Genomic DNA, 6,090 nt, shown 5'->3' on the forward strand with positions numbered 1-6,090 from the left:
CACAACCCTGGAAGAGCCCTGTGTTGAAGCAGGCAGGTTTACTGCCAATGGGCAGTGCCTGTGCTGGGGCTGTCTTGCCCTCTTCCTCAATGGGGTGTGTTTGTGTGTGCTGGTTGAGCAATGCTGCAGGTGAGGAGCGGGAATGTGCTTTTACAAGGCTGTTCATTCCATTTTTGAAACATTTCACTAACTGTTTATTTCCACATTTTATTTGAGCTTTCTCATGTGCCTCTTCTGGAACTATAGTGGAGTGGAGTGCAAGTTTGGTGCTTATTTCCATATTGCTTGCAAATGGATTGTTTCTGGAAGCAAATGACACAGAATACCAAACTTGCACTATGTTGCAGTTCCAGAAGAGGCTTTTGTGTCATATGAAAGCTCGGATATAATGTAACACAGGTGTGTGTTGTGTGAGGTGAGGTGCCGTGGAAAACCCCCCAAACTGCTACATGAATTGTAGAGTTGGAAGGGATCCCAGGGGTCATCCAGCCCAACCCTCCCTCCAGAATGCAGCCCTAGAGCTCCAGTTGGGGCTTGAAAACCCAGCTAGGCTTGGCTGTGCCTTGAGAGCACACTGCTCTGCTGACAGTAGCTCTAAGCAGGGCATTCCTTGATCAGGAGAGGCGTTGGCAAGTGCAGAGATTGTGATGCCATCAGCAAGGGTGGGTGGAGGGCACCTCCTGTGCCCTTGGGAAACTTTATGGCTGGTGCTTAACTAACTTGTGGAACTCAACTGGGCAGCTTGTAATGCGCCAAAGGGTTAGGAAACTCAAAAGGCCTTCCCTGCTCCCGCTGCTGTCACCTGAGGGTTGGGGATAGTGGTCAAGCAATATTCAGAGGTCCTCCCCCCGTGCACCAGAGAGACTTTTTGTCTGATTCTGTTGGGCCACGTGCTTGCGCTCGCACAGCGAGTGAGGTCCCCTCCCCCCGTTCTGCACCTCTGATTTGCCAACGTCTATGGGGTGTGTGCAAGGTGTGTGCAAGGAAGGCACTTTTGAAGACAATGACTGACTGCTGTCATGAAGGTGTGGTGCTTATGAAACGATATGTAATGCATGATGCTGCTTATCTCCTTGTCTCTCCTCCGTATTGCAGATCATGCCCCTAGTCCCTTAGTAAGTATTCAGCCTCTTAGGGTCATGATTGAAATGATGAGATAAACTTTGCCACAGTGTATGTGTTTCACAGTAAAGAGAGGTAGCTCCCCAGCGAGGCTGCCCTTTTGAGTAGAAGACCAGCATTCTTCTGCTTGGTGCTTTCCGCTCTCGTCATTTTCCTGCTGAAGATCACCCTCCCTAGACTGCTTTGCTCAGTGAGAGAGTCCCCTTGCCACGATAAAAGCACCTTTGGGAGGGTACATGAAAACATCCACACAAAGAAAACATACCACCGCAAGTTTTTATTTTACACAAAAGCAGCAAAACGAAGGAGAGGATCATTTTGGTGTGTGATTTTGATCTGAGAAAATGGCTCTTTCTCCACCCACCCGCCCACTGATTTTTCTGCTCAAGTCTGCAGCCTTCTGGGGCAGATTTATCTTTGTATATGTTTGTGAAAAAATGGGGACAGAGTAACCTGCTGCTATGCAGCTCGTCCTCTTGGTTAATTTAGTGTTGGTTGCCTTTAGGGCACAGGTGAAAGGTGGGGCTCAGTGGAGGGATCCACCTGCAAGCTGGATGCCAGAGCAAATAGGAAGCACCTTTGTATGAGCCAGCATGCCAGGCCTGGGCTGCTAATGATTATCTGGGATATTTGGCCTCCCATGCTTGGGCTGAGCTCCCCTGCAAAGCTACACACTCCCCTCCACCTGCTCCCCCCACCCCGACTTAATCAGGTTTCTGAGAAAGGACAGCATGGTGGGGCTGTCTGTGGAAGACCCAGCCTGGCGATTTTAAAACTGAGCTTGCTGACTTGAAACCACAGGTGTGCACAGGTGCAAAACCAACTATTGGGAATCTAAGGTGCTTTTGTTTTAAATGCGTTTGTTCAGTTTCAGTTACATTGTTCAGTTACATTGCAACATCAAAATGCATGACAAAGGGAAATTGATTGCAATCTTGCAGCAGGGAGGAGTCATGTTCTTGAGAGTTACTGAATTAATGTTAATTCATTAGCAGAAGGTGTGAGCCTTTGAAAAACTTTGATTAAAACATCGTAAAAGCCCTGTTGGATCAGAACTCTGGCCTATTGAGTCCTGCACCCTGTTCCTCAGATGCCCATTAGAGGAAACCTGCTAGGATCACCATGTGTCTGGAATTTCCCAGATGTAGCTGGGATCTGTCCATCAAAAACAGTGTCTGGGTGGAATTTTCAAAAAGCGGCTGAAATGTCCAGGAGAACTAAGAACCCCTTGGGCAGAGAGGGAACTTTCTTCTCTGAAGCCAAAATGACATGGACAAGAATTGACCAAATTTGGATAACTAGAGGACTGGCTCCTAAAATTCGAAAAGCGGAAATTTGCCCTAAAACTTGCTCCGACCATAATGCTGTGAGAATGGAGATGAAATTAACACCAATTGGTTCCTTTAGATGGAGGATGAATGACACCTTGTTTAGAGATGCAGAAGTTACCAAGAAGGCCCAAAAAACTTTGAGAGACTATTTTGAGATAAATTTGAATACTACGGTTGAAAAAAGAGTAATCTGGGACGCAAGCAAATCGGTTATGAGAGGGTTTCTGATTCAACAGAATGCAATAAAGAAGAGAACTCAAAATGAGAAAAGAGAATTTTTTTTTGAGAAAATAAAAGAAGGAGAGAAGAAATTAAGAGTGAAACCAAAGTCGCAAGAGATTCTGAGAGAAATAAAGTTGTATCAAGTACAATATATGAAAATGATAAATCAGGAAATAGAATGGAAAATTAAGCAGATGAGACAAAAGACATTTGAGTCGGCTAATAAATGTGGGAAACTGCTGGCTTGGCAGATGAAAAAAAGACAAAAACTTAATACCATTACAAACTTGGAAGTGGAAGGAAAGAATATTCAGAATCCAGTGGAGATTAGAAAGTGCTTCCAGAGATATTTTAAACAATTATATACACAAGGGCCACAGAAAGAGACTGATATAGACCAGTTTTTAAGAACAAATGGATTACAAAAATTTTTTCAAGAAAATAAATTAATGCTGAATTATAAAATAACAGACCAGGAGGTGGAAGGTGCCATTCAAAATATGCAGTTGGGCAAATCTCCAGGGCCGGACGGTTTAACCTCAAAATACTATAGATCTCTGAAAGATTGGTTAATTCAACCACTAAAGGAGGTTTGTAATGAAATTTTGGAGGGGGAAAAAGCGCCAGAGTCGTGGAAAGAAGCTTACATCACACTTATACCGAAAACTGAGTCCGAAAAAACACAACTCAAGAACTACCGCCCCATATCCCTACTTAATGTGGATTACAAAATTTTTGCAGATATTTTGGCTAAAAGACTGAAAAAAGTACTAGTTGAAGTGATACACAAAGACCAAGCTGGCTTTCTCCCGGGTAGACACTTGTCTGACAATACGAGAAATATAATTAATATTTTAGAGAAGTTGCAAGTGAACATTAATACAAAAGCAGTTTTGATATTTGTTGATGCAGAGAAAGCTTTTGATAATATTTCTTGGAGTTTTATGAAGAAAAATCTTCAGGGGATGGGGGTTGGTCAAGGTTTCGAAAACGGTATAGGTGCAATTTATTCAGAACAAAACGCGAAATTGATAGTTAACAACGTGGTGACAGAAGAATTTAAGATGGAGAAAGGGACACGACAAGGCCGCCCAATTTCCCCATTGCTTTTTATTTCGGTCCTGGAGGTTTTGCTAAACGTGATTAGAAGGGACCATCTGATTAAAGGTATTCAGGTCGGAGCTAAACAGTACAAACTTAAAGCGTTTGCAGATGACTTAGTATTGACATTACAGGAGCCAGAATCTAGTACTAAAAGAGTATTAGAATTGATTCAGGAATTTGGTCAAGTGGCAGGATTTAAGTTGAACAAGTTAAAGACTAAGGTTCTTGAGAAAAAATTAACACCGATTGAGAAAGAGAGGTTTCAGAAGGAGATGGGTTTAACATTGGTTAAGAAAGTAAAATACCTGGGGGTTAATATGACTGCTAAAAACTTATATTTAAAGATAACTACGAGAAATGTTGGTCAGAAGTGAAAAAGGATCTTGAAATATGGTCAAATTTGAAGCTTTCCTTGTTTGGTCGAATTGCCGTTATAAAGATGAATGTATTGCCAAGAATGTTATTTTTATTTCAATCATTGCAAATTTTGGACAAAATGGACTGTTTCAAGAAGTGGCAGAGAGATATTTCTAGATTTGTCTGGCAGGGCAAGAAGCCCAGAATAAAATTTAAAATATTAACTGATGCAAAGGATAGAGGTGGATTTGCCCTGCCAGACCTTAAACTTTATTATGAATCAGCAGCATTTTGCTGGTTGAAAGAATGGCTGCTTCTTGAGAACACAGACATTTTGGATTTAGAAGGTTTCAATAACGTTTTTGGGTGGCATGCATATCTGTGGTATGACAAGGTTAAAGCACACAAAGCATTTAAAAACCATAAAACTTTATTATGAATCAGCAGCATTTTGCTGGTTGAAAGAATGGCTGCTTCTTGAGAACACAGACATTTTGGATTTAGAAGGTTTCAATAACGTTTTTGGGTGGCATGCATATCTGTGGTATGACAAGGTTAAAGCACACAAAGCATTTAAAAACCATATTGTCAGAAGAGCATTGTTTAATGTCTGGACAAGATATAAAGATCTACTTGAAAATAAAACCCCAAGGTGGCTATCACTGATGGAAGCGAAGGCTCAGAAAAAGCTCAATATGGAGGCCAAATGGCCAAAATATTGGGAGATTTTGGAACAGGAGGGTGACAAACTGAAATTGCAGAGTTTTGAGAAACTAAAAGATAAAGTGTGAGATTGGCTTCATTATTATCAAATAAGGGAGGTTTATAACTTGGACAAAAAAATTGGTTTCCAGGTGGAAAAATCAAAATTGGAAACAGAACAGTTAGATTCCAAAACTAAGATATTATCAAGAATGTATAACTTGCTGTTGAAATGGAACACTCAGGATGAAATGGTTAAATCTGCTATGATAAAATGGGCACAAGATGTTGGACATAACATAATGTTTGCTGAGTGGGAACAGTTATGGACCACAGGTATGAAATTTACGGCATGTAATGCCTTAAGAGAGAATATTATGAAAATGATATACAGGTGGTACATGACACCAGTCAAGCTTGCAAAAATATATCATTTGCCCGATAATAAGTGTTGGAAATGTAAAGGAAATGAAGGTACATTCTTTCACCTTTGGTGGACGTGCCCAAGGATTAAGGCTTTCTGGGAGATGATATATAATGAAATGAAAAAGGTATTTAAATATACCTTCCTGAAGAAACCAGAGGCCTTTCTCCTGGGCATGGTCGGCCAATTGGTGCCAAAGAAGGACAGAACTTTTTTTATGTATGCAACAACAGCAGCAAGAATTCTCATCACTAAGTATTGGAAGACACAAGATCTACCCACCTTGGAAGAATGGCAGATGAAAGTGATAGACTATATGGAAGTGGCGGAAATGACTGGCCGAATCCGAGACCAGGGAGAAGAGTTGGTGGAAGAAGATTGGAAGAAGTTTAAAGACTATTTGCAGAAACATTGTAAAATTAATGAATGCTAAAATGATGCTGGATTGAAATGAAGTGGCTTTAGCAATAAGGTTAAAAAGAATATGTAAAAATGGACTGATAATTAGATGAAAATATAAAGTTATAATATGTTAAGATATAGAATTAAGATAAAAACAAAGAAGGAAAGGATTTGCTGAATTAACTATGTGAACTGGAACACAAAAAAGGGAGGTGCGAGGTCAGGAAACAAGTAATTGAAATATAAGATACGAAAAGGTTGATTTGTTTTTAATTGCCCTTTATTCTTTCATGTATTTTGTATTTTTCTTTGTATTTTTGTATCTTTTTTCTTTTTCTTTTCTTATTTTGTAACTTTCTTTTGTTTGCAAAATTTCAATAAATATCTTTTTTTTAAAAAATGAAATGTCCAGGAAAACCCAGGCAC

The sequence above is a fragment of the Podarcis raffonei genome, chromosome 8 (genome assembly GCF_027172205.1).
Source record: "Podarcis raffonei isolate rPodRaf1 chromosome 8, rPodRaf1.pri, whole genome shotgun sequence".
Taxonomy (NCBI): Eukaryota; Metazoa; Chordata; class Lepidosauria; order Squamata; family Lacertidae; genus Podarcis; species Podarcis raffonei.